General features: G+C 48.8%; 1 protein-coding gene across 7 annotated transcripts in view; it reads right to left on the reverse strand.

Moving 5' to 3' along the window:
• Positions 1 to 1,790: 1,790 nt before the first annotated feature.
• The window catches only part of CFAP20DC (CFAP20 domain containing), a 99,901-nt gene continuing 87,579 nt past the window's right edge, over positions 1,791 to 14,112 (reverse strand). For 4 of the 7 annotated variants that reach the window (XR_012589330.1, XR_012589328.1, XR_012589325.1 and 1 more), the window contains one exon: positions 1,791 to 13,955. The gene's annotated coding sequence lies outside the window, so the exon portion shown is untranslated. The remainder of the gene's footprint in view (positions 13,956 to 14,112) is intronic. The other 3 variants (XR_012589331.1, XR_012589329.1, XR_012589327.1) reach the window with 3 other exon arrangements.

The following is a 14,112-nucleotide window of genomic DNA, read 5'->3' on the forward strand; positions in this document are numbered from 1 at the left end:
CGGCAATAACTGGCTCGGCTCACTAACGAAGCGCCCCAAGCCCCAGCGTGCTGCAGCGCGCGTCTCTGCTCCGTCTCCCCGCTTCCCCACAGCAAGGGGCTTGTAGCACCCTGGGGGAGGCCTGTTTTGTGATGAGTTTGTCCTCCTGCTTCAAGGGACCTGAGGTCCCCTGGGCCGTCTCCGGAGATGGAGACGTTGCTGCTGCTTTCAGAGGAAACAAGCAAAAAACCATCAGCGGGGTTGGGGAGCCGCATCATCCCAGTCAAGAAACCATGCGTGAACAGCTTCTGCTCTCTGCAACTGCGCGTTTCCCCGGCTGTTTTCCCTGGAAACACAGAGGAGGATGAGGAGCTGTGTGCTTTTCTTGCGGGACGTGGCTGCAGCAGAGCCCACGGGCTGGTGCTGGTGTGGGGAGCCCTCGTGTCCTGTCCCCGTGCCCTGGGGTAGCCCAGGTTTTTCCCATCCACTGTGGCACATGGCAGAAAGGTGCTTTTAAATCCCACACAACATTAGTGAATACATCAAATGCTGGGAACAGGGCGTCAGCTTGGGCTCGACTTGGCAAATAATTAACTTGTGCAGTGCAACGGAATTACATCAGTCTCATCTGCAGGCTCCCCCCGGGAGGCTTCTGCAGGATACTGAGAAAGAGAAATTAAGAAAAAAATAATAGATGTGATATCAAAAAGCTGCCAGGCTGGGGAATGAATAATCTGTGGTGCAAAGTCACTGCACGGCAACGAGCACCATGGTAGGAGCGGCGGGAGCGAGCTGGTGGGTGAGGAGCTGCTCTCCCTCCTGCTCCTCCTCCTCCTCCTCCTCTTCCTCCTCCTGCCTTGTGCCGGCGCTGGGTGCAGGGGCCCCTGCGGGACCTCAGCGGGTGGTGGGAGCGTTGGGGCACTGGTGGCTCCTGCCAAAAGCCCCAGTGGCTGCAGGACTGTCCCTCCCAGGAGCTCTTTCCTACGGGAGCTCAGCACCGGGAGGAGGGTCCCCCCCAATGATCCCTTGTCCGTGGGGCTCCACATTGCCCGCAGGGACACGCTGCTTTGCAGGGAGGTGATCACCGGGGCAAATTCATGGCAAATTCTCTTAGGAAAGGTTTGGCCACTGCCACTTCGCAAACTTTGTCCTGAGAAGTGCTGTGGCTGTGTGGTTTCAGGTTGTTCGTGCCGGGCTAAGCCACGTACGGCAGACGTTAAATGTAGCACCTTTAAAAGGAAACAGTCCTTTGCTTCTCTGTTTATCTAGCGTTAAACCCTACCTGCGTTTCCTGCACGCCATCTGCCACCTGGGAGAGGGCGAGGGCTCCCCCCGCCTTCCACCTCCCCACCTGCATCGCCGCGGGGGATTATTCACCCACCGCAGCCTGCTCCCGGTCTCACCTCTCCTTCCACTTTTGCACAGGTTAACAAACAGCAGCATTTCATTGACCAGGGAGTGAATCACGCCGCCACACTGATAACCCATCCCGCAGGTCTCACCTGCATCCCGGTGACCGAGCACAGCCCGAGCATCGGGGTGAAACGCCGGCGGGGTTCCCTTGTGCCGGATGGGCTGGAAGAAGAAATGCGTGAGGACAAAGTTTGATAGGAGGGATGACAGCGCAATATTGGACAAAAAGGAGGTGAAAAGGCAGTTTGACAAGAGGGGAAGGGTGGTGCTTTGTTGGCAAGGGGGTTTGGTGTGCCAGGTCTCCCCCGGCAGCACGGCGGTGCCGGCTTTTGGGGGTGCTGTTGTGTAGCGCATCCACTGCACCCGCTGCAGCCCTGGCAGCGCAGCTCACTGACGCCGGCTTTGCCGCTAGGAGAGAAAAATAAATAAGGGAAATCATAACCGCTTTCACCATTAGAAATGAAATCAGCTTGTGCAGCGCTAAGCCCCCAGTCTGTGGGCCCAGCACAGCCAATCTGTTTTTATTGTTTTGCAGGACTCCTCTGCAACCGAACGATGACAAATACCAGGAATTAGCGGAGTGTAATTACTCCGTATTAGCTGAATTCACAGTATAGACACAGATCATAAACAGCCATTGATTATTCCTAATTTCCCATTTTTAGCATTCTGAATTGAGGCAATTATGCCTGTCCGAGGCAATTATCTTCTCTTTCAGCCCATCAGGTTCCCAGTCACTGCCCTTCCTTTAAGATACATTTTTACTGCTGAAAAAAAGGACATTTAACACAAATCCCTCCCTGCTTCTGCAACAAAATGTCGCCCCCCTCCCCCCGGCCCCAGGTCCTCAAATCCCTCTGGCTCTGCAGCCCAAAGGTTGCTCCTTTTGCTGCCTGCTGCTTCAAAACACAGAGAGGTGCCCAGTGTGACCTGTGACCCCTGGGCTAATTTCACCCAGGTTCGTTACAGAGGCAATTAGCAGCTCTCAGGGAAGGGGCCTGGGCAGCACCAAAGTGCAACGTCCGTCTCCTGTTGCCGGTTGGTGTCACGCAAGCAGCGCTCGTGTTTTAAGCATCACCTCTTTTTCAAAGCAGGGTTGCAGGCCAGGACATGATTCCCAAATGCTGATTTGCGCCTCCGGTGAAATCGTGCTGGGGGCCTCTGTCTCCAGCCCAGTAACGACTGCGCCCTCCCCGGATACGATCTTTGAGAGGGGTTGGTAGAACTCAGTATTTGCTTGTTAGAGACTACAAGAACTATTAAAAAAATGAATGTAGATATAAATTATTAATATTTGCATGGGAAATTTCTAGCCCTATTAGTATCATATCATTAAATTTGTTTCTTACGCACAGGCAGTGATTTCATTACAAAGCGTAGCAGAGCATAATGCCAGCTCTGCAACACTGATTCGGTCAATTAATGATGAGAAGGGGAACGATCCTGTCATTTACCGATGGAAGAGCCTTTGGGACTTTTCCTTTTGCTTTGCCCCTAGTAAAAACTGAGGGATGGTGGGCAGCCCCCACCGGCCACATGCTGTGCTCAGAGATGTGCTGGGATGCTTGGCTGTGCCCCCACCACAGGCCACAGGCCCCCGAGATATTGAAGACACTTTGGTCTGACCCACACAGCAATTCTGGCATTTTTCTCTATTTTGACATGATTTGCCCACCCTGGGCTGTGACAGTGCAAAAGGGACAAGGGTCCGAGAAGCCTCTGGGTCTGAAGCACTTCCCGCTGCTGCATCGGGCAGGGAGTTATTTATTCCAGGCAGCGGCTGCAGCCACTGAGCACCAGCAGCAGTTTTTTTATTGCACCCATTCCTAGGACACTGAAGAAGGACTATGCATGCTTCCACCACGCCAGCTTTTTATTAGATATTGCAGGCAGGGGTTAAACTGATCCTTGTCAGCACAAATATAATGCCCAGGGTGATGGGAGCAGCATAAATTGAGGACAAGAGGTGGCGGCTTTTACCGTTGCTCTCAAGAATGCTCTGCTGTTTTACTGCATCGTTTGCTTTTTAATTGGGACGTTTCCCTCTGGCCAGGGGATGTCTTTCCTTTTTTTGCCAATGAGGTGCAATAAATAAACGGGCTAAGACACAGACTCCGAGGGGAGGTGAAGTGCAGAGAGCAGAGCAGTGGCTGCACCAAAGCCCTTTGCATCTCCCCGGTTTGCCACGACGGCACTGATTTTGGTACAGCTGCCCCAAGCTGGGGACACAGGGGCTGTCTCGTGGTGGCGAGGGGTCCGCAGTAAGACAAATCACATAGGTGCTTCATCTATTTGTCACCTCCATTTTTCCCAGAGTACTCACGTGTTAGCAGGAGGCGACGGTCCTTGGTGCTGGGACACTGGGGTGAGATTATTTCTGGCCAGTTCTGATATGTCTGTGTCATTTAAAAGCAATATTCGAAGGAGCGCACAGTAATCCTGCGCGCCGGGCTGGCCAGATTTGCTTATCAGTTATGGCAGAGCAGGACTATGGGGATGCATCATCTGAATGCTCCAAAACTGCTGCTATTTGCTGTAATTAGGCACAGTGAGCCATTATGGGCTGCCTCATGTGGGGAACAGCAGTGGGACACATGGGAACATCCAGCATGCAAGCCTGCAGGTGGGGACATGGCTCAGGGGGGCCTGTCTGGGCCCTTGGCTGCTCTCCCAACCCCTGGGGGAGCTGCTGGCACCTGGTGCTGGCAACAGAGGCAGCAAATTGCAGTAAAATATATTGTAGTTATTGACAGATGTATCTTTTCTGATTTGGTGGATGATGTAGAGTGAAGCCCTTGGAGCCGACCCACCATCCTCGCAGGGACTCCTCTTTGGGGGAGAGCACTGCATCCTTGTGAATTTTGTGTAAGCAGCCCATGCTGGTGTGAACACCGTCCCTTGCCACAAAGGTTAGGTGGGGGATATGGTTTCCAGTTGCAACACTATTAAAAAGACAGCATGCACACACATCTTGCAGAAAACCAGGAAAGCCACCTAGTTGCAGCTTCCAGGTACAGGTATAGCTTTTTGGGACCGTGGTGAGTTGCCACCCTGCTCAGATGAGTAAAGAAGTGTGGGTAAGCAGGTAAACCCACCGGCATAGGTGGTAGGTACCTTGGAGCAATATAACAGCCCTCTTGCCTTCGGGAGCCGTTGCACAGGGTTGGGATTTGGAGCCGAAGGCAAAGTACGTTGACTCTGGTCTCGCTGAACCTGGTTGATGCTAAAGCGCAGCCTCAAAGCCCGTGGCTGCCAGTCCGGGTCATGTGCAGCTCCAAACCCTGCGTGCTGCGGGCATCTGGCACACGGCCACCCCGACAAGGCAGCTGGGGGGTAAGTAAGGTACTCATTCAGCTGTTCTGTTATTTTTATTTGTCTACAGCAGTACCTGATTAATCAGACATCTTCTACCCCCACTCCCCCAACCTCCCTGTGCTCGCAGCAGAGGAAATCCTGCCGTTGTGCTGCTAATGGACCTCACCAATCCAGTAAACCATTACAGTGCAGACAAAATGTCTCTTTAAAAAGTGCAATAGAAATTAAACCTCTCCTCTGAGAACAAAGCCAGTGGAGCTTTTTGCATCTACTGTTTTTATTGTATTCTGTAACATTTGTAAAGTAGATCACTTTTATCAAGAGAGCCTATCTTTTCTCCCAAGCTGTAATTCCTAGACTTCTTAAAGAAGATTTCTGCTCACAAAGGAAATAAAAGATAGAAATAGGATGCGCGCTGACATTTGAACACACTACCGAGAATCTGAATTAAAAGGAACAAACTCAGAAAGTATCATTTCTACAGCAATCAACTTTAAAAAGTCACCATCTGCTAAGAGTTACCACCCGGTGTAACTGTGTCTTTATTGCGAGACAGGAAATAACTCGGGGAACTCTTCGCGCCTGCTGGGTTTTTCTTGGTGCCGTACACACACTGAACTGCGGTGGCCGGCGTGCCGCGGGGCGCCTATTGCAACTCTCCTTTTACTCCAGCTCACTGCAGAACATAAATCTGAATACAGGTGCCATTAGGAGGAATGATTCGGGCTTGTTAAAGTTATAGCATAGTGTCAGCTTTTTGAAAAGTCTAAAGGGCAAAAGAAATGACCAGACCTCGAACGAGGGACCTGGCTTGGGTTTATATATAGAAACCTGATTTTTTTCTTGCTTGCCGCTCACCTCCTTGCTGTCCCCCACCCCAATGACACTTCCTGGCCTCTCAGAGCCCCTTCTAGTTTTTTCTTCCTATTTCATCATAATTGATCATGATATTATAAAATTCTTTGCCCTGTGCAACTTGACTACTACTCACCTTGCAGTTTTGGGCCTCATTTTGGTCTTCCACTGCTCATAGTCTCCTAGAAAGGTTGTGAACTTTTTGTTAAAAAAGTTTTCCATCAAATTTTATGTCTTCCACCAAGCCCACTCTGTGTTCAGGTGATGCTTGGCATAATTTAATCCTCTCTGCTGCTACTGCCCAGTGCCGCTCTCTCTGTCTCAGCAATCGTGATGGTTTCTGTCTTACCTCTCCATGTACAAGACTCAACTCTGGCAACACAACTGTGCACACCATTTCAAGTCTTTGGGTTCTCGGAGTGAACTGGGAACTGAGCTACATTCCCAAGGCACATCAGGTGAAAAAGCACAGAAACGCTTGTGCGAGTTATTTCTGCATTGTCTGCCTTGAATTTTATACAACAGCACCAGATGCTAGGGTGCTGCAATGGTTTTTCCCCACCATGTTTCCCATCACTGTGCAACGTTTATCACAGTTTGCTTGGGTCAGAAGCATGGAAGCAAGGCTGGGCCCGAGATGCGAATAATAAACACGATGGGAGAAGCAAACTGATGTCCAGCGGTTTGAAATGAATGAAGGAAAAAAAAAACGTGTACTTGCAAGTTTCCCTTGTGTCTGTCCTGTCACCAAGCCCCATCGCTCGGTGCTGCTGAGGGGTGTGATCGCGTTTTGAGCTGATGCAGCAACACAGACCATGGCAATTAATCATATCCCTCTCCCCTTTCAGGACTTTTTAGCCTCTCATCCCCATCCCTCTGTGTCCCGTCTCCTTTCCGAGCTCTTGTCCTGTTGCAGAGGCTGAGTCAGCGATGGTAGAAAGTCTTTGGTGCCGTGTTGCGTTGTGCCTGGTGGGGAAAGACATCTTTTGCCATCATTCTCAGTTACCCATTCCTGTGTGTTTGTAGCGTTGTGCTGGGCTTTGGAAATGAGAGTGCCTGCAGTCCTTGCTGACTTGCTTTAAGGGTTTTAATTGCATTTAATCACAATGCTCTAATTAAAGTGTGGAAGCTTTATTTGAGGGCAGTTAATAGATATATTAGTTAAATTAATTGTGGTTTGTCGTGTACAGACGTACCCTTGGTTTGGCAGAAGGGCAGCCAACACAAGCTCTGATGACAAATATTTCCATCCTGATCCATGGGTTTGGAGTGCCTGAACTCCTGGGGCTTGATGGACGGTGTTGGAAAATGTGGACCTGGGAGTGTCTTCTGCTGGCTTTCTATCATCATCACCACTCATATAACCTCATTTATTGTGAAAAGCTGAATGGGAATCTGGTGTGAAGCACATAACCAACTCACACAGGGGCAACCGCCAAGTGCCAAAATGGTCTGTTCAAGTTAAGCTTTAAATTTTTAAGCTTCTTTTAAGTAGGGGATAAACCTCAGGAAGTTTCAGAAAGCGGGGTGACACTGCCTTGAAGGACACCAAATAACATCTCTATTTTTCTCGGTAAATCAGCTGTCTGGGGAACCCACATTACCATTTCACTGGTGACCTGCTTTGGATTTATCACCAGGAAAAATCGACATGCACTGAATTGTTTATAATCCTTCCTCAGACAGAGGGGGCTGAGTGAGCTGGGATTTTGTTTCTTTGTTGAGATGAAATATAATTATTTTATGGGGTTTGCACGGTGTGTTAAACTCTGCCAGTATTAAAGCGTGATACAAGTTATAGAACTGTGCTAGTTGCTGGAGATCTATGGAATAAAAGGTATAATTTCACACTTCACTGCACTTTATTTTGAAGTTGGATGTTGACGTGCTTTTCAGTTGTTTAGATGTGTTTACTTAGCCTTTACTCTTGGTTAAGACAAGTCCACTGAGGGATTTGATGAGCGAGAGCCTGGAGTTGCCTTCCTCACTTTCCGAAGGAGATGCCCAAGAGAGCGGGAAGCCCTGTGCTGGAGCCCCGACCCCAGCATCCCTCGCAGTGAAAACACACCAACAGTTGAAGCATTACGGTCTGAGAGGGTGAAAAGTCTTTCTTCTGCCTACCATATTTCAATAGTTCATGTTTTCCCAACAGGTTTGCTGTACGCAGGAGGACGTTCATCAGCGATGCAGTTCAAAGCCATCACAGCAGCAGTTTGGTCCTGGAGGGAATGGCTGATGCTACTAAAGGGAATAGTAAAATCTGCAAAGGTGCAAATAACTCCAGAGGTTTTGAGGCCAGACTGGCCGAACACGAGGGGCACTTGTGTAACATACATTACGGAAATTCCCTCATGACTGAGGCAGTGCAAGATGCTGTTCTCCCATCAATAAATGCCAGTTCTGGAGCATCCAAAAGCTCACTGTTGGGCTCTCCTTACAGCTGGTCTCCCGTGGTTGACTCTGCAGAACCGGTGCCAAAGCTAATGACTCTCCTTAATGAGCGCGCGTGTGCAGACACACACACACACACTGTATAGCTGCGCCATGCAGGTTGCAAACTGCCCGCACTTCTGTCGGCATCTCTTTGAAAACTGCGTGGCTTTAATATCCATTAACTTCTATGTAGGGCAGCACCACGACCAGTTCATTTTTAGGAACGATTCCATGTGCCATCTGGTACCGCTGGCTAATTGCCTGAAAAACTCCATAAAGAAATTTTTTCATGCAGCTCCACAAGAAAAATCCGGCGCTTTTTTTTTTTTTTCCCTTTTCTTCCCAACATCAACAGTCACTGAGTATCCATCCGGGAGCTGCGTGGAGAAGTGGTGCACAGCTCCTGAGGCAAACTGTCCCCACCAGGTGAGAGTCAAGGCCTTTGGGCTGCCAGGGTCACTCACCACAGCTCTGTCATCCTCGGGAGGGGAAAGTGCTAATCCGGACTAAAGACACTCATATTTATTCAGTTTATGAAATCCAAACACCTTATGCTGCACGCACTGTGGCGAGCTGCTGTTTTTAACACCTCAACAAGTCTTTCCCAAATAACGTAACTTTTAAGACACTGTCAAACTGCTGATGAATCACTGATGTCCCAGCACATCAAATATGTGTGTTGGGGAGCAGCGCTGTTTGCACCGATGCTGCCGGCTGTGGATGCACGGGTGCGTCAACACGCAGCACAGCAGGTTCACACCAAACCATCTCCCCCAGGCTCAGCAGCATCTTTGTCCTTTGAGTGATTTTTCCCAGATATGCCTTTAAACAACTCTTCCAGGAGGAACGCCTGCTATTTCAGGAAATACTCTGCTTTTAGACAGGGTTGACTAAAAAAAGCCCATATCCAAGCAATCGTTGGTGAGCTTCCAGCATGTCTCAGCCATAAAGCTCGAACACAAGGAGATCCTTCCTGGAAGAGCCATCTCATAATGCAGTGCTGGAGGAGAGTTACAGGAAAGGGCCACCAACACTGCCCTGTTCCCAGCTCTGCATCCGCAGGAGGACAGCAGGGTAGGTGACAGCGAGCAGCTCCCTGGCCCTGCGAGAGCCTTGAATATGCCTTCGTACAGCGTTGTGGGGTTTTCTGCCCAAAGGGTAGGGGCAGAGGGGGCCGTCAGCGCTGCCACCTGGCCACCAGCACCTCCTCTCCAGTGCTGCATGTGTAGCTGAGCAGCTCCTCCAGGGCATCCCGGGGCTCTCCCGACTGGCTCACCGGCACTCACACGCACCTAGCTGTGTAAGTATCTCTATCGACACAGATCTGTAGATACTCTCACCTGGCAGTAACTGCTGGGTCTGCCTCGGAAGAAAGGTCCCTGAGCAAATCCAGCACTGAGTTAAGCTGAACTGAAACTGCATTAAAATAAGGGGAAGAGCTCTGTGGAAGAGGCACCGCGGCCATGGGTGTGCACTGTGCCTCCGGACTTGCTCGTTAGGGTGTTTGGTGCCTCATTACAGGTAATAAACAACCATTATTAATATAATTTTCATTTTTACCCCACTAATTCCCTGAACTCATCAGCCTTTTCTGGTAATAGGATTCCTCCCTTGTGTCCTGTTTCACCTGATTTAATATGATTTCATGGGGTTTATTATATCCTATAAGACCTTAAACTTGGAAGGCATTACAATGCACCAGAAAAATGTGGGGGAGAGCTCTACGGGGTACAAACACACACAGCCCACTGGCATGCTTCTGGCACAGGGATCCCCCCCAGCCGACCCACGCATGATGTGCTGATGTCTTTCACAGGATCATCTTGATTTTAACTATTTAATGAGGGCTCACAACTGGTTTTTTTTAGAGAGTCTGCATCTATAATTATTTTCTTCATGAAGTAATTTTGGTTTCACAGGTAAACACCAATCTCAGCAATTTTAATTACATACATTGATTTATGACGAAACACCCTCTGCCTGATAAATAGGTATTTATTACAACCAAGCCTGCCTGACACCCTTCCTCACCACGCATTTTTTCCACCCTATATAATAATCATCGTTCAGGGGGGAAAAAAATTGCACCACATGCCTGAAGGGGGCCTGAGCACTTTAACAAGGTTTAATTACAACATTAGCAATGTGGGTGAGGCATCTAAGTAAACAAGCCATAAATCAGCCCATAAAATGAGCAAAATAAACCCCTTCCACCCACACTGACTGAAGATTGCACTGAACAAGTGGCGTCCTGGGTGTTGTGATACACTGATTTGGGACATCCAGGAGGGTTCGCAGACACGGGTGCCATTGGGCTGGTTACGGCCACAGACGTCCCTGAGTGCTGGGTGTCCTCTCCTGTCTCCCCAGGACCTGACGCTCCTGCTCTTGGGAATGGGGTGTTCCCACTCCCTTGCACCACCCGAGACCAAGGCTTTTCCCACGAGCTTGTGGGGTGCCAGCAGGACTAAGGGCCTTCTGTCTGCTTGGCTGCGGGCGTTCATCAGCCATTCGTCAACCCACTGCAAACGGCGTGACCTCCCCAGCTTGGTTTTCCTATGGAAGAGGTGACAGTTTGCAACACGCAGATTGGTTTTTCAAAAGGAACTTTGGGAATTTCCACGGAGACGTGGTAGCAGGTGGCACGCTGCCCACAGGAGGGAGATTGGCACCAGATGCTCATCCAGAACCACTGTGGTCAGTAAACCGTGAATTAAGAAGGATTTACATGATAGCCCGTGAGAGCTGCTTAAGAGTTGTTAGAATATGCTCAGTAATCCAGTTACAAAAATATGCCAATACATGTGCTTGATAAAAGACTGTAACTGCTTTAAAATATAGTTATAGGCTATTGCACAGAGGAGAAACAGCAACTTAACTATTCAGAGGCACTGAATGTGCTTGACTTTATCATGTGTTACAGTGATTTATACAAGACATAAAACCCAATTGTCAAAAACGTGGAAGAAAAATTTAAAGCCAAACGTACAGCCATTCGTTCTGAATGGTAACATGTTAATGCAGGGGAAGAGAAACATCAGCGCCACAAATGGAAAGGGACCATTCAGCAAACTAGAATCTTCACTGGGAAAAAAATTCCACAGAATAATAATTATCCATTAGCTTTAAAATAACCTCCAAATTAATAGCTGTTTTTCTAGCATCACAATGTTGCACATTTTTCCAGAGAAAACAAATCTATCACTAAGTGCATTTGTATCTCTTATGCTTTTTATGTTCATGATTGGGTCAAAATAAAACCTTGTTGCAGATAGAAAAAAAGATGCCTTAGAAGAGTAAGAGGTTATAATTCAGTCGAGGTTTCCTAATGGCACTGCGTACCCACTGCAATGGAAAGAGAGCCCCGAGACTGAATTAGTGCCTGAAGATTTCGTGCAAAATCCTTCATTATTAAGGGGCCTTGCCAGTTCACATTTATGTGGTTTATAAGGTGTCACATAGTTGTACATTTTAATCTCACGGTACGGAGTTTACAGCTGAGAGGACTGCAGAGCTGAAAGTATCGGAGGACCGGGAAGGGGAAGCAAATTCATGAATTACGCCGTTATCCTTATTTGACTGGGCTGCTCCAGATGCACTGGAGCTGTCTGTGCAGGAACCTGCAAACACCCGTGGCTGAGGCCTTCTGGGCTGTGGGTGCCCCGGGGTGCACACGGACAGGGTCTGGGCCGGCAGAGCCCGAGGAGGGGGACAGCATGTCCCAGGGAGCGAGGCCAGGGCAGCAGCTCCCCTGGGCCGCTCGCCTTGCTGCGGCTGAGCGCGGCTTCCCTGCCACTTGCCATGGCAACACTGCCATGGCTCAGCACCGTCAGGACTGTGCCTGGGGTTCAGTGTTACAACTCCAGCTATAAATTTGACTATAAAAAAAAGTCTCCTTCCCTTTTAAACAATGCATCAATAACTTCTAACAGTGGCAAAGTGTTCCCATGATTACATTCAACATGATCAGTGCACAAGGTAATATCAAGCCCCACCTTTCACGTGGAGGAAGGTATAAATACCTTCTGTCTGTGTGCGCGTGGCTTGAAGGTGGCTCTGGAGGGGAAGTCACAGCAGGAGACGGAGTGATGGATCAATGCGAGCTGACAGGCTCCTCTCGGGTGTCTAAGCACCTGGCGTGTGTTGGCTTTGCTCACGAGCTGGAAGTTAACAGAAGACATCAGTAAAAGATGTGTCCTTTGAGCACCTTACAGAGCGATCAGAGATTTCTGTCTATTGGCACACAAGGATTTACAGATCATATTAAATAAGGTGTAATGCACTGCAAGAAATCAGGGCACTGTGGAGTAATGTATCAACAGCACAATAGCTGCCAGGCACTCACCTCCAGCTCTGCTGCGGATACCCATGGGCAGGACGAAGCTGTTTCAGTACAAACCATGGAGGAGTCTCAATGTTTTGCACGGGGTCGAGTGTAAAGAGTCCCAGCCTTGCTGTAAGGCTGCACAGAGCAGGGGAAGGGTCTGTCGCTGTAAGCGCCTCCCTTACGAAACACAGGGACGTGTGCGCACACAGACAGCATGCCTGTATTTTACCACAGTAACACTTCAGACCACAAACCTGCCCTCTCGGTTCACCCTCCATCATTCACCACTGAGTATTGCAAATCAATTGCAAAAGTGTAAGCAGCAGTAGCAGTTTGGCCCCGGTGGCATTAAGCACCATTGGTGTGGGCCAGGCACAGGGCAGCTCTCCCTGCTCCCAGGGATTTACAGTTCCAAATAGGAGAACAGGGCTGAAAACTCTGATCTGGGACAGGGCAAATGGCTGGATGATACCTGGAAAAGTAGTGCTGTATTTCTGGTGAGAGGTGCCAAGCCCCTGTCGCTGCTATGCCATGAGCCGCATGTCTCTGAACAAAAGGCGCTTACTTCAGCACTGAGGGAGATTTTTATCATAGCCACTGATTTCATCCTGGCTCGGTCCCAAAAGACACGGCGATACGTTTTGGGTAGAGATGCCTGGGCCACAAAGGGGCTGCGGTGGTGCCCAGGCTGTGGGCTGCACTGGGACTGTGGATGTACATGCGCTGTGGAGGTTCTCCGGCTACTAGAAAGAACGACAATGAAACCCAAAAGCTGGATCATCTTCTGGTATTCTTGTGAACACCACACAGCTTGCCCAGGCACTGGCTCTTCCTGTAAAGCTACTTGCTGCCCCCTTTTTTTTTTTTCTTTTTTTTTTGTCTTTGGGAAAAGAGCAGCTATTTTAATTTGGACTTCACATGGATACATGGGAAATGCCATACAGGTATCTGCCAGGCCTTCCAGCCAGAATCTGTCTTACTGGGGTTGGAAATGCAAAAAGAAGTGCCACCCACCCGCATAACAAATCTATTGACATGATGGGATTCCTCCTCAGAGGCTCCTCTCAAACCCCAGTGAGAAAACAGCAGCCTAATGGAAACTCCTGCATGGGACGTCTCCCAGGCTTTATGAATTCATTAGAAAATTACTCAGCACAATAATAAATGCATCCAGAGCTTTGATATTTTACACATCAGGTGGTAAAACAGTAGCTGTGAATAGATTGCCTGTACGAGGATTTTTGCCTTGAGTGCTGCAGTAGCAGATGGCCTAATAAATATGCAGTGCTCTAAAAGGACGTTTGTAATTTGTGTGACTTAAGGTTTTTTTGATCTCCCACGCAGATAAAATGCACAATCATCCAATAATAAACTTTTTAATAGATAAAAACCCTAAGTAGTGTAATGTAAACATCTTTAGAAGTACACTAGCACTACCGGTGTAGTAATAGTTGTACCAGGAGCCTAGCTGGTTGTCTTTATGAAAAGTATTTTATTGCGGCTGTACCTGGTCAGTGCAGAGGACCAGCTGCTGGCATAGCCCATAGTTCTTCTCTGGCAGTGGCCAAGGAAGGACATCTGTGAGGAGTGGGACAAGGACACACTGTCAGTCCCCAGGAGCACTCCAGCCACACTGCAAAAGTAAAATTGCCTTTTAGTAAATGGCTCTTGGTAGCATTTTTCCTCTGTTGTTTTGCAACCACATACCTTTCAAATCTGTCTGCTCTTCAAAACTCCTGGCAAAAGAATGAGATAACAAAGAAAAAAGCCTGAGATCTGCGGAAGAGGCC

This window comes from Larus michahellis, chromosome 10 (assembly GCF_964199755.1).
Source record: "Larus michahellis chromosome 10, bLarMic1.1, whole genome shotgun sequence".
In the NCBI taxonomy this organism is placed as follows: Eukaryota; Metazoa; Chordata; class Aves; order Charadriiformes; family Laridae; genus Larus; species Larus michahellis.